This window comes from Podarcis tiliguerta, assembly GCF_965153285.1.
Source record: "Podarcis tiliguerta genome assembly, chromosome: 2".
Lineage (NCBI taxonomy): Eukaryota > Metazoa > Chordata > Lepidosauria > Squamata > Lacertidae > Podarcis > Podarcis tiliguerta.
In genome coordinates this window covers 54,801,760-54,827,254 of record NC_139535.1, presented here as the reverse complement: position 1 = coordinate 54,827,254, position 25,495 = coordinate 54,801,760, and the positions used below count along the sequence as shown (strand labels likewise).

The following is a 25,495-nucleotide window of genomic DNA, read 5'->3' as shown; positions in this document are numbered from 1 at the left end:
GGTTCCTATCCATTTCCACTCAGACTGCCATGAGATTTCTCCTAGGGAAGCAGCGCGCAGGATTGCAGCCAGCAGGAGCTCCAACTGACACATATTATTGGCTGCTTCAGTCCTAACGGGGGGGGGGGGCAATATCCTCAGGGGAGGGGAAGGGAGTCCATCGATACAGAACCAACCGGCTGGCACTGAACACAGATGTGAGGAAGGAGAGACTGAGAAAATCAGAGAGAGAGATGAGAAGCAGTCTCCATTTCTCCCTTTCCTCGCCCAGCTTTGCTGCTTGTCCCCCCCCCCCCCATTTGTGTTGCTGGACATATTTCTCTGCAGTATCTTTTTCCCCGGTGCCAGATTTGTAACTAAAGGGACTCCAGTAGAATAAATCTATCAACGGGCTGAGCTTCTGAGTTCTTGGAGCTGCCTCTCCACCCACTCCCGCCTACCTCTGGATAAATCTTTCTCAGGCCCGTAGATCTCTCCTTCCGGGAGTGGGCTTTCATCTGGGACCCTGGTAGGACTCCAGCGCTTTGGCTGCGAGTTTGTGTCTTTTATGGGTCCTGTCTTTGGGTTCAACGGGATCATAGATCACCAAGGGATCACCAAGGGCCATCTAGTCCAACCCCCTGCAATGCAGGCATCTCAGCTAATGCGTATTTCCAGTCTATTATACCGTCCTCCTAGTCTTAATAGGACTCACTCCTGCAGCCTACTCAGCCTTGGCGCTATAAAAGAAAAGGTGGCTTGAAGCATGTGCAGAATGCCTTTCTCCCACCAGCGAGTCACCACAACCAGACCCCACGTATCTGGGGTTATGGAGATGGGTTTCTTGGACAGAGGGTATAACAAAGAGGCACGTTTTCAACTGCAGGCACCTTTAGAAATGAAATCATTTAGCTGCAGTAGTCGCTGAGACCCATTTATATACCACAGAACTGGAAAGTGGGAAGATCCCCCCAAATCCCCCTGTGTTTATCTCGCATATCTGGGTACTCTTCTAGGTATGAGCTTTCTTGAGGTCCAAGGCTGCACAGAGGGGCTGAGAGGAGAGCTGGGCGCTTTATATTGGTTTTGTAATCCAAGTGAGTTTTGAAGGTAGCTATGAGCCTGCAAACCTGCGGCAGAGCTGCAAATAGGGATGTGAAATGACGTATCCAGGAGCTCACCTCCTTTTATGCTGAGCTAACCCATCAGAAATCCCAGCTTTCTGAATGCATCATAACTCACTAGGATTAGACCCACGACTAAAACGCGCGCGGAGAAAAAAAAGGGAGAAGCCCCCCTCCCCAATACATGATTGTGGGGGAGCGTCTGATCAGCTGGGACTGTATGCTGATAGGCACTTAAGGCATCTGCACTGGGTTATACTCGGAAGTACTTAAAATGCAAGCGAGCTGCCCATCGTTTGGGTGGGCGCTGCCCCTCCTGCGCCTCTCTGGGTCCAGGAGCGAGCCTTCCCCGTGCGAGCAGCACAGAGCCGGCTGCCCCGCCAACCCACCGTCGAAAGGGTGCTGCGCGCCCTTTAAAACGCGCCCTCCACGTTTCTTCCTAGCCGACTCTGGGAATCCCCGCTTCCTTGGCAAGCGCGGAGCTCCCAGCTGCCAAGTGGAGGATTTTATTAGACGGCCGCAGCGGGAGCGGATGAGGGGGAAGGTGCTGACTCGGTCTGTCTGCAGCGAGGGATGGATGGATCCGGAGACTTTTTCTGTTTTTCCTTTTTTTTTTAACCCAGGCTCGGTCGGTTCACACGGTTTTCGCCGCGAGGACACCGGATTCCTGCGCGCCCTGGAAGCTGGCGCGCTCTCCCGACGGGGCCAGTCAGCGGGGGAGAATCTGTTTTGGCTCAGTTCGCCAGCAGCTGCTTGTAATTTAAAGCCCTGCTTCGGCGCTGACCATTAAGTGACAGGAAAGGCCTTGCGTCACTCTTGGAGCCGGCCCAGGCGCAGGGAGAGAGTGGGGGAGAGAGAAGGAGCACGCTAGTAGGCCATGCTGGTAGTAGTAGCAGCCGCCGCCGCTGGAGGAGCCCCCACTCCCGGGCAGCCTCCCGCGCCTGGGAAGCCAACCCCCAGCAAGCAAGCGCCGCTGCTTGGCGGGAGCTGCCTGGCTCCCTCCGTGGAAGCCAAGCGCAGGAGGGAAGCCGCCTCTCTCGGCTTTTGCCAGCCTCCGAGCCGCGAGAGCAGCGAGACGAGCCGTTCCCGTCATCCGATCCCAGCCGCCGAGCCAAAGCTGAGCGGAAGCAGCCCTCGTTTGGTTCCAAGCAGGAACTGCCTTGCCCATACATGGCGCTTCCTGCCCTGCGCGCCATACATGGCCCTTCCTCGCGCGCCATAAAAGGCGCTTCCTTCCCTCGGCGGCTGCTGGCTCGAGGCCTGGCCTGGCCTGGCCCGGCCCAGCCCGGCGGCGGGAGAGCAAAGGGAACAATCCGCCCGCGGGGTGAGGCGGGGAGGGAGGCAGGGAAAGAGAGAGAGAGAGAGAAAGGCGAGGTGACTGGGTTTGCCAAGCCCTTTATGGAGCGGCCCCGGAGGCCACGAAAGGAGGAGTGCTGGCGAAAAGAGGAATGGCTCTTTTGTTGCTGCCGCTGCTCAGGCCGTTGCCTGTTAGAATAAAAACAAAATAATGCCCGCCGCCGCCGCCGCCCTGCTCAGCGCCCTGTTTTACCCAGAGGGGGTAATAGCGAGGTGAATAGAGGAGCTGTTCCTTGCATTCTGGGCAGATAGACCTCTCCTCGTCGAATACGAATTCCCCAATAAGGCAGCTTTTCACCTCAGAAACCCATTTAAAGCCCCCACCCACAATATCTCAGTACAGTGGTACCTCGGGTTACATACACTTCAGGTTACAGACTCCACTAACCCAGAAATAGTGCTTCAGTTTAAGAACTTTGCTTCAGAATGAGAACAGAAATCGTGCTCTGGCAGCGCAGCGGCAGCAGGAGGCCCCATTAGCTAAAGTGGTGCTTTAGGTTAAGAACAGTTTCAGGTTAAGAATGGACCTCCGGAACAAATTAAGTACTTAACCCGAGGTACCACTGTACATCCAAGCAGTGACTGTACATGTCAACTCCTTTTGCCTCCAGGTGAGCATCCCTAGGTTGCTTGTTTTTGTTTTTCTTCAGTCAGGGTTCCTCTAACATTTTGTTTTATGCCACCCCAATCTCTGAGCAGTGCACTTACCCTGGATATTCAGGGTTTGGTTTCCTTGGAATGAGAGACAGTGGAGACTGTGGTGTCTTTAGGATATATGGTTTATATACACATGTATACAACTTGAGCCAAGGATGGAGGGTGTCACAGCATTAACACCCCAAAAGGGTATTGTTTCTCCCATGCCAGAAATCAGAAATGACTTTGTCTCTCAGCAGTCCAGCCTGCTTCTTGTTTCTAACTCACACACCTCAGCTCTGGTTTTGTTCTTCTAACTACCAGATCCGGGGAGGGGTATGAACAGACAGACACCCATTTGTCTTCTTGCACAGAGCCACTTCCTTTGTGGCCCTAAGGACCCCTACTTAGGGGTCTATTAACTCACCAAGAAGTTGTTGGCTATTCCAACAATTGAATCCTTCGCAAGATTTTAATCCTTGCTGGATCCAGGAATTGGAAGACACTCAGGTCTACAGCTTAATCTCCTTTCCAAAAGCCTCACAACAATATGCATGATGGGCAGAGTTCAACAGGTTAAACATTTACCCTCTCTGCAGGGGCCTGATGAGAAAAGATGACGTGAAATTTCTGCCTGTAATGCAACAACTGAAGGTGTAGGAGCCTAGCCTGGAAAAAAGAAATAGGTAACAAGCAATTCTATTTTATATTAGCACAGTTCCTATGTTTCCCTGTAAAGAAGATTGGTAAAGCCTCACTACTTCTCAGCTTTGTCTGCTCAAGTGTTGCAAGCCTTGGTCTAGAGGAGCAGCTCCCCAACATTTTTGTCCATGGAGCACTTGAAAAGTGTTAGCAATGTGTGCAAATTTCCAAGTGTGTTCAGGAGGCAACTGTCTTGTGAAGTACCCATCTTTGGTGCAAATTGCTCTCCTGTTGTGCCAAGTGCCTTTCCCTCTTAATTCCCCATTACCAAACTTTCAAGTGTGGGAGAATTTATAATATACTGGTTGTTGTGGGGTTTATATACTGGTGGTTGTAGTATGCTATCATTGTGTAGTGAGTTAACACCAGCCTTGTCCAACTTGGTTCTCTCCAGATGTTGTTGGACTTCTAATGCCCATCATTCCCAGCCAGCCAGTCAATGCTCAGGGATGATAGAAGCTGTAGTCAAAAACACCGGGAAGCCTGACTTATACCACATTCTATACTCTGTCATACCAGGGTCAGGGCAGCACCTTTATATATATATATATCCCTCATTGAACTCAATGAGAGAGAGTTTCCTTAGAGAAGCTCCCTGACTGGAGCCTAGACAGGGGCATTTCTGTGGCCTTGGGTGGGCATAGAATTTGACACAAGTGTAATTCTTTCCCCTATCACCTCTGTCTCGCACATAATTTCACCCTGTTTTCGCCACTCTGGTGGCATATCTTCGCAGGTGGAACAGCTCTGCCAGTGGAGTGTTCCATTGGTGTATTTTGAATGTTCCACTAGTATATCTGTCAGACCAGCAGGGTATGTCATATCCTGCCAGTGTAAGGGGGCTTCCACAAGATCATAAGCCTCTCAGTCTGCAGAACCTGAGTATAGTGTTACATCCCTAAATATGAGTTTCCAATAGGCTGCTGTAGGATTACTCCAAAGTAATTGGCTTGAGAAACAGTTTAAATTTATTTAGTGGTAAAAAGATGTTTTTGTTGTTGCCAGAAATGGCAATTTCCTTTTTTCAGATTATTGCTTACAGAGCTCCTAGGAGCAGCTCTTAAAAGATCCCTGCTTTAGGAGGGCCAAGAATAATATTGTGTAAGAGGCAGGGAGGAGGAGCAGATTCCATCTGTGTTTATTTTGGCCAGATTATGTTAAGGTTCAGTAGTGATTGAAGCTGGCCAAAGTTGAAGGTTCCATCAATGTCCCTCAAGGAGTGTTAATATATTGCACATATTGGGCCAATATAAGAGATGCAAAGAAAAACAACAAAACCGAAAACCCAAACCCTTCTGTTAAAACCAAACTGAATACTTGACTTTGCAGGTTTCATGTTAGGTGGTGCCAGAAGGAATGGTAGTTACTCCAAAGGGCTTTGTTGCTAAAATTTGTGTTTGGCACGTAAACCTGAATGACTCGTGACTGTCTTGTTAAAACTTGCTTTTAAATAATGAAGCATAAAAGTGTATGTGCAGATGTTAGAAAGTAAGAACTCTATGTTGACTTTCTCAGTATTAATCACTGGTAAAATGTTGCGTGGCAAAGCTCAAATGTTGCTTTAAAGGAGGAGGAGAGATACCTCTTTCTCTTTGTGTGTAGATAAATAGCACACACAGAGAGAAAGTGGTAATCTTTGTGAGGTTGAGAGAAAACCCAGCTCCTCCTCCTTATGCAACAGTCATGCAAAGGCAGGTTTATTTTTCTTTTGCCAGCATGCAGGGAGGCAATAAGCTTCTATTCCAAATGGAAAAAATGCCATGCATGCTTACCACTCCCAATTCTTTCTGGATTCTGCAGATGCAGCAGAAGAGGGACCTATATAAATCTGGCGTCTTGACTTGAAATCTGTAGGACTCTCCTCTTCTATAACCTAATTTATTAACATTCAAGGTTATGATGGATACTCTGCCATTTCTCTCTTCCCTGCTTTAGCTGCTATATGAACACCTTACTATTTATTCTCACTCAGCATGATTGTCCATCAATGGTTAATGGTGGCTGGATCAAAGGTTTGATACTTTATGGAGCATATGGGGCATTATGGAGCTATCTTACCCATAGACAGTGGCTTAAACTGTGCTTTGCATGAAATCTATTGGGAATCTGGAAAGGGAGTGCATGAGAACAGTGGGTCCAACAATGAGGCAAACAAATTGATGCATTCTTCAGCATCCCACAGCAGTGGGACTCCCAGATGTGAAGAGAAAGCCAAGTACCTTAATAATAATCAAAGCTGTGTTTGGTATATATTGTTCCATGCCACCACAATCTCTGAGTGGTGTGATTCCAGGGGTCTTGGCACTCACACAGGATTTGTATTTCCTTTGGAAATTAGGCACAATGGAGACTGCAGTGTCTTTATGATATATTGTATATTTTTACATACTGTATATACAGCCTGAGTCTACAGTAGAGGGTTTTCCAACATTCACATGGGGGGGGGGGGGCTTGCTTCCTATAGAAGCATAGTGTTGGATTCAAAGGCAGCCAAATAGCCATCTCTGTCTCTTCTCCCATCTTGTACCAGCCCGCTCGCCAAGAGCTCTCGCTCACTTCTCCCCTGCTTTTCAAACGTCTTGCAAAAACAATTTTTCTTCAGCCTCCATCATCCAGGATGAAACCCTATTTTTTTTCTTTCTCTGCCCACTAGCACAAACAGTTGAAGGAGGGCCCCGTTCCCTATATCACAGTCTTCTCCCCATTGATAGCTCCCCCCATGGGCTGATGACCGGCTGTCATTAGCCTTCATTCCATTTAATAGCTTCTCTCCCAGGTAATACCTTTTTCTGGGAAAAACAGGATTAGCCTGCATTTTTACACTTCTAAATGCAACATTTATCAACCCATCTTAATTCTCAAAGCACTGATTAAACCCCAAACACCCCAGAATCTAGTGGGAGTCAGGGAACCCACAAGTCCATAACAAATATACATCAAGTGCATTGCATTATCAATTGTAATACAATATTTGATTAGCGGTCTATTGAGCTCAAGAACGATATTATTTACCTCCTAAGATTTATTTTATTCATCTGGTGAGTCATCAAAGCTAACCACAACTGGCAATGAGATTTTAGTTGTTGACAGAAGCAAAAGTATTGTCAATGAGATTGGAAGTTTTCATGATCTGAGAAATCAATCCTAAAACTTATGTGTTTAGCTTTGATACTCAGTAATATTGCTAAGGACTGTGAGACTATTTTTCTGCATGTGTGAAATCTCTCAAAAAATGCATTCCATTGGTGCAATTGAACAAATAATATCAGCCTATATATGAGTACAGAAAACAGAAACTGGAGAGAGAGATATGATGGATATGTTTATTTTTAACTTGGATGTATAGAGATGCCAAGAATATTGAAAGGTAAAATATGAAAGCCTAGGGCAAAGACAAATAGTGCTCTAAGATCCAAGTATTCACCCCAGATTGGAATTCTGCTGAGGGCACTTGAGGCAATAGTGTGAGAGAACTAATTAGACCTCTGACTTTAATTTCAAACAGATATACCCTCCACCTCTCAGTGTAAAAACCAGGCCATCTGAAGCTTAAATAAAATGAAACCAGAACAAATCTTTTTAGTCCAAGTGCTGAAATAGCTAGCCATAGCCAAATTTCTCAAGTCTTGCGAGAGATGGACTCCTCCTGGGGTTTTAGAGGAAATGAATGTAGTCAAGGTCAGTCTTACTTTTAGGCAGAATGAGGTAGCTGCCTCACACAGGAGTTGCTGAGGGGTGCAGAATGGACAGACCTGTGTGTGCTGTATGACCAGACCTCCACCCCCCCCAAACTAACGTGTTGCCCCCAGAAGATGCTCACTGTCTCATTGCAATGTTGAAACAAAACTCAATTGCTAGTCTGGTTGGCTAGTGTACATGGCATGGGGATATGTACCATCTTGTCCTTAGGTGGAAAAATATATTGGGCCAGCCCTTTCTGCAGTGTTTATAAAGTCCAAAGGTGAAACCTGATAAGAGCTACGTACAATGAAACAGATAACTAGACTCCTGGAAGAGCCTGACAATAGAGTAAGGAAACATGGGGAATGGAGATTTTGTAACCAACAAAAATATTTCTAAACCTTGCCAAAGACAATTCACTTGGTAGAAAGTTAGCAGGGTTCCTAGCACTGGTTACCCAGTGTTTGGCAGAAAATGTATGGTGGAGTGTTTGCTTAGTGCACTGAGATTTTAGCTATTAGGAAAAGGCTTGTTCCTTTGAGGCAAAAGTAAATAACCTGGATACACTGAGAGAGGTAGTTGGTGAGACTTTCAGGGACTTGACAGAGAAGTCCCGTTATTGCTACTGTAGACAATAAGCATACAGACATAGTGAGGACAGGGATGGGGCACCTGTGGTCCTCCAGATATTGTTGGACAATAATTTCCATCTTCCACTAGCCAGGGAGCTGATGAAAGAGCTGGAGTCCAACAGCAGGATTCTAGGATGCCCCAGTTTCCACATTCTTGGAAGATGGGAGTGGAGTTTTATTGTGGGAGGTTAATTAGAAGCAAGGAGAGATGGGGCTGTTGTGAATGTTAACACGGCAGACATCACACACTATATTGGTAAAAGCCAATAGCGCAGTTGATGGATGGGGGAGATCAGTAATTCTAGTACATGTTAGTGTCAATTCATTGGGAAATACAGTGGTACCTCGGGTTAAGAACATAATTTGTTCTGGAGGTCTGTTCTTAACCTGAAACTGTTCTTAGCCTGAGGTACCACTTTAGCTAATGGGGCCTCCCGCTGCCACCGTGCCGCTGCTGCTCGATTTCTGTTCTCATCCTGAAGCAAAGTTCTTAACCCGAGGTACTATTTCTGGGTTAGTGGAGTCTGTAACCTGAAGCGTCTGTAACCTGAAGCGTATGTAACCCGAAGTACCACTGTATAGTTATCTAGTCCTGGAAGTCAAAGCTGTTACTCACATTTAATTTCACAAGTAATATTTTAAAGTGCATTCTTGCTTGAATGAGCAATATCTATATATTTAGAGCACAAACCTGGCAAACAGAATTGGGAGACTCAAGCTGATTGTGCCTAAGAATATCTCTGAGGAAGGATTTGTATTCAAAATATAGTGGGTTCAGTTAATGGATTTCTGTACAGCTGGAGGATTATTCCTTTCTTTTTGTGCATTTGGTATATACCTCTTCATTTTTGGGGTAAATGGGTACCTTGGAAGTAAGCATTACTAAAGGTAGAGTTGTTCAAGACAGAAAAGGCCTTGCTAAGAACAAATCAGTGTGGTTCCTGTAAACTTACAACCAACCTTACTGTTATGTACTGAGTTGAATAGGATCCAAACTCCAGCAGTCTGATTGGTCCTAGAACAATAGGATTCAGAATGCAGCAGTCTGATTGGTCCTAGAACAATGCAGCAGTATGATTGGTTGGCAGGAACCACCCAATCATGCTCCAGATAGAAGTGAATCCACAACCTGATTGGCTTACAGTAGAATTCCGGAATTAGCCAATCATGTGCAGCCCATTGTGTAAATAATGTATATAAGGCAGATACTTTGAGGGGACATTCATTCATTCCTCCTCACCACTATGAGCTGAATAAAGAGCATGAAATCACTTTGCGACTCTGAGTATATTTCACTTACAGAACTGAAAGTATAAATAATTATATACTTGGATTTCCAAAAAGCTGCTGACAAAGCCTTCTAACAGGCTTGGGAGCCAAATGCACCCCTCCTAGCCTCTCTGTCTGGCCCTAAGAACACTCCCTGGGCTTAGGAACTCTCTGCAGGCAACACCACTGCTTCACACCCCAAGTGTTTTTGCATGGTTGGGATGTGTCTGTGAACTTGGAAAAGGCCTCTGGCTTATCGGGATGGATAAGCCAGGGTGGAAAAAGGTAAAATTCACACTGATTACTATCCCCATTTTTGCTTCCGTCCCCACCCACCACTGGGATGTGGCCCCCAGAAGCTTGCCAAGAGGCGAATGTGGCCTTGGGCAGAAAAAGGCTCCCCAAACCTGATTTAGAATATTGTGTGTGGTTTACATTGCCTTCCCTCAAAAAGGAAATTGTAGCTTTAGGAAGGTGCAGAAAGAGGCAAACCAAGAGATTAAGCAATTGAAGCAACTCTCATATAAGGAAAGATTACAATATGTGGGTCTGGGTCTCTTTAGTTTAGAAAAGAGGCAAGAGAAGAAGGATATGACAGAGGCTTATACCATTGCGAGTGTTATTGAAAGAGTGAAGCTAGTTCTCAGGAAAAAATAAAATGAGTTATCCGGTGAAACTGATTGGTAGGCAGTTCAGAACTGACAAAAGGTCAGATTCAGCAAAGCTCTTAGAAAACCTTAGGAAAATAGGTTCAAATGTCTTCCCAGGAATGACTTTGTGTTGGTGTATGTGCACTAACCAAATGTAGTCCATCCGGGAATCATACGTGAGATAGACATTTGCTGTTGCCCAAAGAGGTATTAATTTATCTGCTCAGGCATGCCAGGGGAATTGCTCTTCTGAAAGTGCCTACTGCCCATTATATTTGGTGCTTTATAGAAATAATTCTCAAACTTGTGAGATGTCCGCCTTTTGGGGAGGGGCGAGAAGTGGAAGGAGGATCAGAGTTTCAGAGGAGATGGGACCCTGGGGTATGCCATGGATCTTTCCCTACTAACCAAGACCCAGGTAGACTGATCACCTTCTGACAGTGAACATCCTATTGGATTTGTGTGCATGATCCCATCCTTGTTGTTGTTTAGTCGTGTCCGACTCTTCGTGACCCCATGGACCAGAGCACACCTTACTTCTTGACTCCAAATGTGATTTGGGAAGAAGCAAGTTTAGGACAATCTGCTGTGCTCTTAATGTTTCCTGGAGTGTATCTGTAAAAGGTAAAAGAGGTTCAGAGATATTCTGCAGTTATGCATATATCAGATTATTGCCCTGATTCTCATGTCATTGGATGCAGCTGATGGTTGCATGCATGTAGCTATATACACATAACTACATACAAGGATCTATGGATATTCACCCATGCAACAGATAATAGTGCTGAGGAACTAGAAAGCAGTGAAAGTTTTGAAGTGAGCCGAGTTAAAAATAATACTTGAGAAACACTGCATAGATTCACCCAACAGACAGGAATTATTTTGGCATAGACAGATTTCCAGAGAAACAAGAGGTAGAACAGGCCTGAAATTCTGGCTAAGAATTGCATACTTTTCTTTTAAAAGCCTGCAAACCATAAAATTAGCTTTTGGGAAAGCCAATCTACCAAGCACTTACACGTCCCTGGAAATTCTTTCTTGTGGCATTTCTTTGTTTACACTGCCCTCTTACGGTTTCTGGTAAAATAGCAGCTGTATCTAAATTTGTAAATATTTTATTGCGGTTCCTTACATTATTTTTCTCTCCTTGGTCCTTGTCTTGGAAAACCATGTGTCATTATTGTATTGCTCCTTGTGCTGGACAAGGATCTGGGGACCAGGGTTCAAATGGGTTCGGTCTGGTTCTTGACTGATCTACTCTCTCAAGAAGATGAGGACCACTGAAAAAATACATTTAAGAAGAACCCTGCTGGATCAAGCCAAAGGCCCATCTAGTCCAGCATCCTATTCTCCCAGCAGCCAGCCAGGTGAGCTTGTGAGCAGGCCCTGAGTGCAATGACACTCTCCCCATTTCTGCCCCCAGCAATTGGCATTCAGTCGCATTACTGCCTCCAACAGTGAAGGAAGAACATAGCTGTGGTGGGGAGTTGCCAGTGATAGCCGCTTCTTCCATGAAGTTTTCTGATCATCTTTTAAAGCCATCTGATTTGGCTGCTATCACTACATCTTGTGGGACCAAATTCAATGGTTTGGGTATGTGCTGTGTGAAGAAGTGCTTTCTTTTGTCTGTCCGGAATATTCCAGCATTCAACTTCAGTGGATGGTCCTGAGTTTCTAGTATTGTAAGAGAGGGCGAAAAAGTCCCTGTCCACTTTCTCACACCATCTTATCTCCCTTTACTCAACTTTTTTTTCAAAACTGAAAAGCCCCTTCAGCTTTGTTTGTGCAATGGGGCTTCTTCCCTCCACACGTGCCCCATGCAACCCCCAAAGTTGGCTCTTAGGGGGGTTGGGAGAACCTCCACAACGGTGCAAGCAGGGAGGAGAGGGGAGATCACTCCTTTGGAACTATCCCCTTAGTGTGATGTTGAATTCCTCCTCCTATTATTATTGTGCAAATATTATGTACATGTGTGGCATGGGTTTGTGCCCCCAAATACCCCTGCTCCCAGTTTGTTGTACGGATAAAATGGTGCATGTACATCACTTCTAGCCGCTTGGAGGAAAGGCAAGATCTAGACATATTCAGTGTGGTTTTTCTTTTTGGCTGTAGGCTAATGAAATCACACTTCTTGTGAATCCATGATGCATCTTGTGATTAAGTCCTGAGAGGTGCTGCATAGGGTCTACAAACAAGAGTTGTAGATGAGGAGTAGAGATCTTCTGCTGTTAAGCACTCAGCATCAGAGGCATAGCTGGGGAAGGACTGGGGGTGGGGTGTACTGGGTGCCACACTGCAGGGGTTGGTACTTAACGCCTGGGAGTGACACAGTGGCTTGGGCGCCTGCAGGCTCTGCACTGCCCAAAATGGCAGTGTGGGGTTTGCATCTGCCTACTGCCTCCCCCTCAGCTGCCCTATAGCTGAGGGGGAGGCAGCAGGCAGACTCCTTGGAGGCTCCTCACAGCATGCCCCGCCCCAGCCCCCAGCTCACCCCGCCCCCATGGGCTACTCGCCCTGCCCCTGGGAGTTTCTGAAGTAATGTATAGCTGATTTTATGCCAGGGGGAGAGGAAAGGATAGCTAGATAGGTGCTAGGACTCAGAATTTGTTCTATAATTATTATTATTATTATTATTATTATTATTATTATTATTATTATTATTTATTTGTACCCCGCCCATCTGGCTGGGTTTCCCCAGCCAGGCGGCTTCCAACAAAGATAAAAAATACCCTAAGATGTCACATATTAAAAACTTCCCTGAACAGGGCTGCCTTCAGATGTCTTCTGAGTGTCAGGTAGTTGTTTATCGCTTTGACATCTGATGGGAGGGCGTTCCACAGGGCGGGCGCCACTACCGAGAAGGCCCTCTGCCTGGTTCTCTTACTTGAAGACTGATATTAGTAGAAACAAAATATGATGCCTTTTCTTTTCATACTGATGGATGTACATGTAAACCTGTGGTCCCTACAGTAGGTGTCTAATGGAGCAGCTAGCAGTGTGGCTTGTACCATCTGGTCTTTGTAGAACACATCATGTGTGTCCATCTGACACGGCAGCTTAGATTGCTTGGGAACTATGCTGGAGAGTTCAGCATATCCAGGAGGAGACACAGAAACTCTCACAGAACTGGTAGATTTGGTGGTTACTTTCCATATGTACTCTGCCAAAGACAAAATGGTAGAGAAGCTAATTGAACAAAACAAACTAATCGTTTGGCAATCTATGTGATAATTGACAAGGTTCTTAATGGACACGATGCTTGCTAGGGGGTGGCAAGTAGAAAGAAATGTTGAGTGTATTAGGAACTGTCTGGGAAGACTAACTTCTAAACAGTGACGGCAGTATTCTTCATCTGAGGAACTTGGTTTCTTTTTTCGCTCCATCTGTTTTCTGCTTCCTAATGTGCTGCTGGCATGACAACTTTTCCACTGTCTATTCACTGCTTCTTTCCCATGACAAGCCATGGGAATCTCTCCTGAGTGCAGGAGTCAGTGTGGGATTGTATCTCGGTTTGATTCATCCCTTCTGGATGCCGTATATGTTGTCAGCTCTTTGGCAGTAGTCTTTCTGCGTTGAGAGAATAAGAACAAAGCAACTCTCTTCAAGGCTTCAGCGGTTACTTAATTTTGAGAGGCATGACCGCACACACGTAGCTTTTAAACTGCAGAAGCTATGGACTCTTACCATCGGGTCCTTGGGGGTGCAATGCACAGGGCTTTGTCCATTGTACCTGGCTTCACAAATTCCACAAGTCAGCTGACTGGCAGAGTTTGTGAAGCTGCGTACATAAGGCCCCCATAACAGCTTCTGCGCCACCAAAATGTAGGTCTGCCACCGGCTGCAGCCCAGCCCAGTTTCAGCTATCAGACCAATCCTCTCCTGCCCCTTTCACCTTGCCTAGCCTTGCCAAAGCCCAGCAGTCCTTGTTCTAAGGTGCAGCAGGGCCCAAAGCTAGGCAGGCAGGCAAGCAAGCAAGCAAGCAAGCAGTCCCACCTCTCCTTCTTCCTCTTTTTTCCATCCTATCCTCCTTTCTTGTCACTTATACAGCCACTGCTGACCCCTTCCTCTTACCTCTCCACCTCTGCTTGCCAAAATGCCCAGGGAGCAGCTACAGTGAGATCAGGCACTCCATTTCTACAAATACCATTGGGGTGCCCAGCGTGCAATGGGAGAAGGGCCCACCTTTTAACTTGCTGGCTACCACTGTCTCCTACCTAGGACACACTGCACAAGGCAGGGCCAACAGGTGGGCAAAGCAGACCAAGAGGGTGGCCTGCTTACAGAAACTTCCCCATACCCTGGTCTCCCACTTTGCTTTGCAGTTCGTAGGCTATGTGGGTGGAAGCGCTTGGGCAGATTAGGGATGTCGTCAGCTGTATACATCCAAGAAGCTAGAAGTGTGTTAGTGTGTTGGAGATTTTTAATCTGCCTTGATTTCCTGCTTTCCATGGTCTTGTGTTATCATTAGTATCATCTTACAATACAATATCCTGACTACCAAAGTGATTTTTTAAATGCCTGTGCTTTAATTTTAAACTAACAGGGCGGTATAAAGAAAAAGGACAACTCCTTAATTATTTTCAAAGTATTGTATTCACCCAAACACCAACCTATTTGAAGCCTTTTAAAAATTGCCTTTAGGGTGAGGGGGCAACACTGCTAACTTTTGCTCCCTACGGCACTGCCCCCCCATTTGCTAGCACCGCCATTAGAAGTATGTGTAACATGGCTCTGCAGCCTTAGTAACCTTCTCCCTCACAGTATCCGAGAAACTTTTAAAAATACTTAATTTATAAATTATATGCTTATAAATTCCCTTTAGTACTTTCCAGAATAGTACCACAAAGTCTGGGAGGGGAAATGTACCCACACCATTTCCTGCAGCAATGCTTTGCCATTTTAGAAGAGTTTCTACTTTAACCTATGTAACTTAGCATATAGGCATCTGGCTGGCCACCGTGTTAACAGGTTGCTGGATTAGACCTGATCCAGCAGGCCCATCTTATGTTCTTAGCTATAAGCTATGGTGATAGGCAGTGGCTTAGATGGCTTTAAAAGAGAACAGGTAAATTCAGGAAGGATAAGGCTATCAGTGGCTGTTGGTCATAACTGCTAAACAGTACCTCCATGTTCAGGGTGCCAGATACTGAGGACAAATGGAGTATGGTTATCCACCACATACCCTATCATGGATGGAAGCAAAGTACTAAGCTACAGTGACCTTTGGCCCAATCCTACCAGGAAGACAGGACTATGATCAGAGAAGGGAGAGGGGAGTCTGAAAGGAATGGCTAGTTAACACTTTGTGCACTACCACAAGTGACCACATGATGTCACCAGGTGCCAAGGTACTCCTGATGTTTGCAAGGAGCAGGTCAATTCAACTCTGGATAATTCTTAAGCAGCTGGCCCAACAAAAAACTCCTACCGAAAATCAGAACAATTTTGTTTGGCAGGAAATGAACCTTGCTAGTTAGCAACAATAGATTTCTCTTTAAAGACAGTGTTTTTCATCAGATTAATTTTGAATCCTTCATTTTGTTTATAATCTTTCTCTCCCTTTGTCTGGTGTGTTGTTGTTTTACAGTGAGTAGGACGTCATGCTCAGCATTCCTCCTTTCTTATAAACCTTAATACAAGATTTCAATGTGGGTGGCTGAGATGTGTTTGTAGCGTTTTCTGACACAGGTGCCAAATTAAATTGGCTCACCCTAGCTAGTGTATGTAGCTTGTCTTGGGCAGGGATGTGCGTGTGTGTATGGTGTTGGTGTATTGGGCCTGCCCTGCCACCACTGCTATATACACACACAGACATGCCTATTGCAGATTAAACTTTGCCCCGTTCACTCATTGCTGCTTTATGCCCACCAGCTCAATGTATGCTTTGCTGCCAAGCCACCTGTTGCAATGTTATGGTGTATCACAGTACTCGGCTTATGCTTGTTAGGTTGATGACTTATGCATCACTAAAGAAGAGGAACTACATAACCAAAAGAAAACAAGGACACAGATCTCAATAAAGTTTTCATTATCTTACCGTAATTTAAATAGAAATACATCTCATTCACCATAGTGGGTAAGACAGTATTCAGTTGACCTGTGTGCCTGCTCAGTCTGCTGCCAGCTGTTGCCTGTTGACAAACAGCTTGAAGGTTCCACCTGCTTTTGCTTTTTTGGGTTCTCTGTATCTTTAAACTGGACTTGGATTGGTAGTGCTTCACAGAGAGGAATCTTTCCGTCAGAAGACTGCCCTCTGACAGCCCTTCAAATAGAGGTTTGTCCTCTGTAAAGGAGGGCACATGGGAACCCAGATTGGGGGGGCGGGAATAACTGGAGATGCTTGGGCACTTTTGATTTACAATTAAGGCCAGAAGGTAAAATATATATTTTAAATAAGAGCCAAATCTCTTAAAAGATACAGAAGAAAACAATTATCCAAAAATGTATATAGTGGTACCTCTGGTTATGTACTTAATTCGTTCTGGAGGTCCATTCTTAACCTGAAACTGTTCTTAACCTGAAGCACCACTTTAGCTAATGGGGCCTCCTGCTGCCACTGCATGATTTCTGTTCTCATCCTGAAGCAAAGTTCTTAAAGTCCTGTATACCTGAAGGAGCGTCTCCACCCCCCATCGTTCAGCCTGGACACTGAGATCCAGCGCCGAGGGCCTTCTGGCGGTTCCCTCATTGCGAGAAGTCAGGTTACAGGGAACCAGACAGAGGGCCTTTTCAGTAGTGGTGCCCGCCCTGTGGAATGCCCTCCCTTCAGATGTGAAGGAAATAAGCAGCTATCCTATCTTTAAAAGACATCTGAAGGCAGCCCTGTTTAGGGAAGTTTTTAAATATTTAATGCTGTATTGTTTTTAACACTCGATTGGGAGCCACCCAGAGTGGCTGGGGAAACTCAGCCAGATGGGCAGGGTATAAATAAATTGTTGTTGTTGTTGTTGTTGTTGTTGTTGTTATTATTATGTAACCTGAGGTACCACTGTATAGATACACTTGAGTTCTTTAAAAAAAAGTTTCCTGAAGGCCTAAATGTAGGGAGGACTGCATGGCCTCTTATGAATCTGAGACTTTGGTTGAAGCAAGTTGCCTTGAGCAATATAGTCCACAGAGTAGACACTCTACCTGTAAAGCTTTGGGTTGTCCCACCACAGATTTTACCACTGCTTTGGACTTTGTGCAGTTCATCACTGAAGGACGTGAAGGCTCATATGTATTCCCCCCCCCATAATTTTTTAATTAGATTTTTATACACTTTAAGCTATTCAAACATTAAATTACAGGGTTCTCTTTGGACTCCCTCCCATAACTCCAATGGGTTCTTATATTAAAAGTTTAAGTTTTCTGCATCTTTTGCTTTATCCAACTATTGTATATCCCTAATTATCATAATCAATTTCACATTACAAATGTCATTACAACGCTACCAATTATTTTAACTGTTTACAGTGGTTTTTTAAAGTAAACTACAAATTTACTCCAGTTTCTAACAAATACTTGATCTTCTTGGTTTCTGATCTTGCCTGTCAGTTTCACCATTTCCACATGTTCCATCAATTTCTTCTGCCAATCTTCCTTCATTGGTAGTTCTTCTTCTTGAAGGTTCATATGTAAGCCAGGTGTAATGCATTTAGGCCTGGTGATGACTTATTAGCTGATTCTGAAAATGCTTTGGCCATTTTTATTTTTACTGTGGAGACTCACGGAATTTTGCCTGTTTTTGAGACTTAACTATCACTTCCACACTTCCATTTGCTTTCCCCTGGGAAAAACCGCTCTTTGCTGCTGAATTGGAACTCTGAGAATCACAGAGACCCAGAATGTGGCTCAGCATAAGCCCTTTTCCTCTTCTCCCTCTATTCCTAGCAGCAGTAATTCTTCCAAATACCCGCTGCTGGAAACCACAGAAGAGGAGAGTGCTGTTGCACTCTGGTTCTGATTGCAGGCTTCCCACAGGCATCTGGTTGGCCACTGTGAGAACAGGATGCTGGACTAAATGGGCCACTGGCCTGCTCCAGCAGCAGGCTATTATGTTCAGGCATTCATCTGAACATGTGAGGTTTAAAACAGGAACAGGGGAATGTATGCAAGCCCTGCCCCCAAGGTCCTATGTTTAGGACATCCTTTCATACTTGCGCTCTTCTCTTTGAACACAACGGTCTCGATGGGGCTTTTACATTTGTTGTACAAAATGTTCTTAGAACTGCAGTAGAGAGCAGGTCAGATCCAATAGCGATGCAGACAGAGCGACAGTAGTGTTGGTGAAGCTACAAGATCATAATAATTTTGGCTGTAAGTCCTGGAAGACCTGCTCCTTCTGCCCTGCAGGCCTTTTTTCCACTTGGCCGGAAAGGGCGGGGTCCTGAGTGATGCAAGCTACAAAATTGAGGCTGCTGAACAGACTATGGGGCTAGGGCGGCTGTTACGTGGGGCGGGGAAGGTATCTTTTTGTATCTTTATTTTAGATCTTGTGATTTATGTGGACATTATTCAGTTTATTTTTTATGTTTAATTATTGTTTATGACTACATTTATTATGTTGCAGTTGTGTGTATTTCATGTTGCAACCTGCCTTGAGCATGGTTTGAACTGTGGAAAGGCAGCATACAAAGAAAATTATGTATGTATAATTTTGCTGGCTGTTTTGCTGTATTGTAGGAAATGCATTCAAGCCAGTGCTGTTTATACTTTACAGGGACTTCTGGCAGTGTTTTGGATCAGGGATGTGGAACATTTTTCCACCCTAAAGGCTCACATTTCCTTGGGAGAAATCTTCCAGGGCTTACAGGTTAGTGATGGGCAAGACCAGAGGCAAAAATGGGGACGCAATAGATGTGACTCTTACCTTTCTATAGTAAGCTGCATTCCAGTCATGCAAAGAGGTTTCTTTGCAGCCACTCACATGCCTACATATCTCCAGCCTCCATCCAGGCAAGAAAGACACATTAATACAGTTCAAGAATACATTCCAGCCTGGCAAAAGCAGTAAGCAGGGCGTGGAACAGGGCAAGTGGATGATATGGCCTGGGCAGAGTCCGGGGGACCAAATAGAAAGGCTTTGGGGCACATTTGGCTCCTTGTTCTCAGGTTCTCCATTCCTGTTTTAAACAGACTTCAGAAAAGAAACTGAAATGGAGGAGAAGGGGAATGGTGGCATGGGTAAAATGGAAGTACAAAGAATGGATGCCAAACATGGAAGGAGGACAGTGGATAAGCAAACACAAGGGAGGGAAGGAGGGAGATTGTGCTGTCAAGGCCAGAAGCAATCTGAAATACTCACTGCTCATCTTGGATTAGTTGACCTCCACATCACACTGATGCCCCTTTGCCTTGTTGTTGTTGTTTAGTCGTTTAGTCGTGTCCGACTCTTCGTGACCTCATGGACCAGAGCACGCCAGTCACTCCTGTCTTCCACTGCCTCCCGCAGTTTGGTCAAACTCATGCTGGTAGCTTCGAGAACACTATCCAACCATCTCGTCCTCTGTCGTCCCCTTCTCCTTGTGCCCTCCATCTTTCCCAACATCAGGGTCTTTTCCAGGGAGTGGCCATAAGGTAGCCAAAGTATTCATAGAATCATAGAGTTGGAAGAGACCACAAGGGTCATCGAGTCCAACCCCCTGCCAAGCAGGAAACACCATCAGAGCACTCCTGACATATGGTTGTCAAGCCTCTGCTTAAAGACCTCCAAAGAAGGAGACTCCACCACACTCCTTGGCAGCAAATTCCACTGTCGAACAGCTCTTACTGTCAGGAAGTTCTTCCTAATGTTTAGGTGGAATCTTCTTTCTTGTAGTTTGGATCCATTGCTCCGTGTCCGCTTCTCTGGAGCAGCAGAAAACAACCTTCCTCCCTCCTCTATGTGACATCCTTTTATATATTTGAACATGGCTATCATATCACCCCTTAACCTCCTCTTCTCCAGGCTAAACATGCCCAGCTCCCTTAGCCGATCCTCATAAGGCATTGTTTCCAGGCCTTTGACCATTTTGGTTGCCCTCCTCTGTACACGTTCTAGTTTGTCAGTGTCCTTCTTGAACTGTGGTGCCCAGAACTGGACACAGTACTCCAGGTGAGGTCTGACCAGAGCAGAATACAGTGGCACTATAACTTCCCTTGATCTAGATGCTATACTCCTATTGATGCAGCCCAGAATTGCATTGGCTTTTTTAGCTGCCGCGTCACACTGTTGGCTCATGTTAAGTTTGTGGTCAACCAAGACTCCTAGATCCTTTTCACATGTACTGCTCTCAAGCCAGGTGTCACCCATCTTGTATTTGTGCCTCTCATTTTTTTTGCCCAAGTGCAATACTTTACATTTCTCCCTGTTAAAATTCATCTTGTTTGTTTTGGCCCAGTTCTCTAATCTGTCAAGGTCGTTTTGAAGTGTGATCCTGTCTTCTGGGGTGTTAGCCACCCCTCCCAGTTTGGTGTCATCTGCAAATTTGATCAGGATGCCCTTGAGTCCATCATCCAAGTCGTTGATAAAGATGTTGAATAAGACCGGGCCCAAGACAGAACCCTGTGGCACCCCACTAGTCACTCTTCTCCAGGATGAAGAGGAACCATTGATGAGCACCCTTTGGGTCCGGTCAGTCAGCCAGTTACAAATCCACTGAGTGGTAGCATAGTCAAGACCGCATTTTACCAGCTTCTTTACAAGAATATCATGGGGCACCTTGTCAAATGCCTTGCTGAAATCAAGGTAGACTACATCCACTGCGTTCCCTTCATCTACCAGGCTTGTAATTCTGTCAAAAAATGAGATCAGGTTAGTCTGACATGACTTATTTTTCAGAAATCCATGCTGACTATTGGTGATCACAGCATTCCTTTCGAGGTGCTCACAGATTGTTTGCTTAATAATCTGCTCCAGAATCTTCCCTGGTATTGATGTTAGACTGACTGGGCGGTAATTATTTGGGTCCTCTCTTTTCCCCTTTTTGAAAATAGGGACAACATTTGCCCTCCTCCAGTCTGCCGGGACTTCGCCTGTTCTCCAGGAATTCTCAAAGATGACTGCCAGTGGTTCTGAGATCACATCTGCCAGTTCTTTTAATACTCTTGGATGCAGTTCATCTGGCCCTGGAGACTTGAATACATCTAAACTAGCCAAGTATTCTTGAGCCTCAGCTATTGGAGCCTCAGCTTCACGATCTGTCCTTCCAGTGAGCACTCAGGACTGATTTCCTTAAGAATGGATAGGTTTGATCTTCTTGCAGTCCATGGGACTCTCAAGAGTCTTCTCCAGCACCATAATTGGCCATTTCAAATCCCTGTTTTAAGCCATGGGGGTATTACTACAAACAACTGCATGTAAAATCCAGCTGCCCTAATAACATAGTAAAGAGTAGCATTTGAGGTTCCAGGGGAATTGTTTCCACATAAACTTTTTTTTGGGTGGGGGGGAAATTGGTATCATTTGCTCACTTGTCACTATTTGTCCCCAGTCTTTGAGACAAATTACATATTTTTGTTAAAAGACCAGCAATTTCACAACTGAGTTATTTACCAACCCACAGACAGATACCACAGATACCACCTAGTTTCTGTGATCTGCTCATTTTCTGCTAAAATGGTGCTTCAGGTTAAGAACAGTTTCAGGTTAAGTACGGACCTCCGGAACGAATTAAGTACTTTACCCGAGGTACCACTGTATTTAAGTACAAAAATTACATTTCCGAATAACATCACTTCACCCGTGGCGTAATTGGACTTGTGGGGGAATGGATTTCTAATTACTGTTGCATTTTGAATCTTAGAAAACTTCTAGTGCTCTACAGTATGCTAATGTAGCCTGGTACAACCATCATGATATTCCATTCCCACCTAATGAATGGCCTTGTGGCAATCTCGTTGCAAGGGAATTAGCTCTTCAGCGCTTTTTGTTTTCAGTGAAATCAGGGCAGTAGTGTGCTGCAGTATCAGAAAGATACATTTTTGGCATCCAAAGAACTAAATGCAATGGGCAGTATCCAGCCAAACACTTTCACTAGTGCAAGCACAGCAGAAATCCCCCCCCCCACACTTTTAGATCTGTTGTGGAGTTTTCCCCAACCCTCTGCAGCAGATTTAGAGGGCACAGGGTTGAGAGGGGAGGGAGGGGAAGTTTGGTTGCATAGCCAAAAGTGCTTGCACCAGTGGAATGGCTGAGTTGGCTACCTCCCAAAATATTTAAAAAACAAAAACTGAAATAGCAGGGCCTTGCCCCAGGGAGTGGCAGTCACCACTTCTCTAAAAGGGTGAGATGAACACATTAGAATGCTATAGTAAGAGAACACAGCACTCAAAGATCACAAAACGATGCAAGCATGAGGGGGAATTTGTGTCACTTACCATTAGGCACTGTCCAGGGGCCTGAGCCCTGGGTTTTTTGCACCAGGTCCTGGATCTGTTGCCCCTCCCCCTTTAAAACAAACAAACAAACAAACAAATAAGCAAGCGGACTTTGCTTACAGGGCAACTGAGCATGCCACAAAGTGCAGTGTTGGTAAGATGCCAACCATCTGTTACCTTTATTTGTTCGAAGGCAGTGCAGCAACTGGGGAGGGGCTTGTGATAGAGAAGCTTGTTGAGTGACCATGAAGCTTACTGTGTGATGGTGGGCTGGTTACTTCCTTGCAGCCTAACCTACCTCTTAGGGTTGTTGTGAGGGGAGAGAATTCATCAGGCAAGGCCTTCTTCCTCCTGCCTTGCCCCAACCCCTGGCCCTGGGATTCTTCATAAGGAAACTGCCTGGAGGAAGAACTGTGAGGGAGAAACTTCATCAGGCAAGGCCTCTTTCCACTTGCCTTGCTCCACCCTCCGGTCTCTGCTTCTCATTTTGTATTGTGTTATGTTGTGTACTGTGGTTTGCTGTTGTTTTATTGATTGGAGTTTAGAAATTACTTATTGTAACTGTTGAGTGGATGTCTGTTTAATTTTGAAATGCTGATATTTAATATTATTCTACATTATTTTAATGAATGTTGAATGTTATTTTATTTGCATGCTGTATATTGTATTATGCATATTGTCTTATTTATATGATGTTAGCCGCTCTGAGCCCGGCGTTGGCTGGGGAGGGCGGGATACAAATAAAATTTATTATTATTATTATTATTATTATTATGGATAAAATATGTACAGTGGGAAGCCACAACCACTGCTCAGAACTCATTGAGGAATAGAGTCCAATCTGCAGGCAAAGTACTGGGCCTAGAAAATCCTGTTGCCACCCTATAGCTCAAAACCTTGACAGCAAGAGCTAACATTTGTTTGTTTTCCTTCTGAAAGTGAACCTAAACTTGCATATATACAAATGCATACATATAAATGCATACATATAAATGCATACATATGAATCAGCATATTTTATGCAACCGTGTCCCAAATCCTTTTCAGTAGTTAGCAACACGCCTGCCTGTGACACTTACACAATCATATTCTGCACAGTATTAGCAGTAAAATAACAATGGGCGTTCTACTTGGAGGAGAACCACGATTTTCCTGTGAACGAATAACTGTGGTTTGATGCTGAGAAAGCGTCTCTTCAATGGAAACACTTCCTTAGGAATCTTGCTTGCAAAACAAATGAGTAAAAACTGCACAGTTACTGTGGAAAATGTCTTGAAATGTCTTTACAAGAAGAAGCACAAAACGACATTGGTCTGATGAGGCAAACTGAGGCTGAGTAACAGCTTGAAGAGATAGTGGAGATCATCAAATGCCACAGGACCACTATATCTTTAAAACCTCACACTGCAGACATATCCCAGTTTCATCCTGATCCCCAGGAATAGGAGAGTAGATAAGAAAACAGCAGAGGCCTCTTTAAAGAATTGGGGGGTGGGGGTGCATTTGAAAGAGCCTCTCAAAATCTTTAGGGGAGTGAGACATGTTTTAAGATTGTGAAATCCTGCCTTCGGCTATAGTTCCAGTTTAAGCAGGTAAGTGGTAGGGAGCCTGGGTTACCAGCAGCCAACAGATTGTTGACTGGAGTCAGCATTTCCACTATCTCTTTTGCCCAAGGCAAAAAAGATAGCGATGATGGAGAGGGGCTGCAGGATTTTGCTCTAAATGTATTCAGGGGTTTTTTTCTAACCCAAGAGCAGCATTGTAACATTTGAAAAATGCGAATGCCAGTGGATATCAAGTTCTGATTGGCACATTAGTCCAGGAGGAACAGATCAACTTGGTTCATACTGGAATTCACAAACTGAATTCCTCAAGCAACAGCTCCCCTAGCTAGACTACTGCAATGTACTGTGTGTGGGAATGACTTTGGAGACTGTTTGGGAACTAAAGCTACTGCAAAACACTGTCACTAGATTGCTAGCCGGCACCAGATTAATAAAGAAGGCCTTCCCTGTGGCAGTGGCAAAAATCTCGGGGTCTCAAATTTCAGCAGTGTTCTGTGTGATGCCAAAATTTGGTGCCCCTCCACCTATATCGCTTCATTGTAATCCATAGTTGCAGCACCCGCAAGGTTCCGCACCCAGTGCAGCTGAACTGGTCACACTCTCCTAAATCTGCCTCTGGCTATGATGCCCCCCTGGTCTACAGAACTCTCTTCCCAATAAGCCTTGAGTGATACCCAAGTTATTGCCTGTTTGGCATCAGGGGAAGATCTTTTTATTTCCCCATACTTTTAACATCTGATGAGATTTTAATACCCATTCTAGTATTTCATTTTCACGCTGACTTTCCCCTGCTGTTTGTATTATGGAAGGAGTTCTATGTCTTCATGTTCTCTTAATTTTGTAGGTATACTTGAAACTACTGGAGACAAGACTGGAAACATGAAGCCATGTCTGGAGCCTGCAAGTCTGCAAGATACAGTTCAATCTAGTTCAAGCATTTAAATGTGTATGAAAGGTCTGGTGCTTATTATGAATCTTTAGTGAGTGCATTCTGTCTCTCTGTCTCTGTCTCTCTCTCCTAGCCTCTAACATCACTTTTGTTTTCTCCATGAATTGATTTAAGTGACATAGCAAGTTTAAATTCAGTTGGACTGGTTAATGAGAGGAATATATTATTTTGCACTTACCTGTATGAATGCCTGCAAATTAAACAATTTCACGTTCCTGCAAGCAGATCATCCCCGTTTGACTCACAGCCAGGCTCAGTATCTTTCCAGCTGCCTGCTATGGGAGGACCATATGCAAAGACAGGTGGACTACTTCCCAATTCAGAAGGGCTTCAGGTAGCACCTGTGTGGTCAGGACTGAGCTAACCATTGTACAAAGCATGAGTGAGGGATATCTCTATTGTCTAACAGGTGATGATGCTCCTGAGTATGAATAGCAATCTTTGCTCTGTTCCATCAGCTAAGCTATTCTATAAGTCCGTACAGTATAGTAGTAACCATTTCATGACCATGCAGCAGGAGAACCAGGGCCCTCCGCTATACACTGGGTGAAGTGAAAACCTTTTCTGCTGCAGAATAGTGCTTGTGTAGCCTTTAGTACAGCAGTACAGGTGC

At 44.9% G+C, this 25,495-nt stretch overlaps 1 long non-coding RNA gene across 1 annotated transcript; it reads left to right on the top strand.

Moving 5' to 3' along the window:
* The first annotated feature begins 1,839 nt into the window (after window positions 1-1,839).
* On the top strand, window positions 1,840-25,103 carry LOC310672411. The gene is made up of 4 exons (XR_014508543.1): window positions 1,840-2,427; window positions 3,695-3,781; window positions 18,731-18,823; window positions 24,778-25,103. It is a non-coding gene; the product is annotated as an uncharacterized lncRNA (long non-coding RNA).
* Window positions 25,104-25,495: the final 392 nt, after the last annotated feature.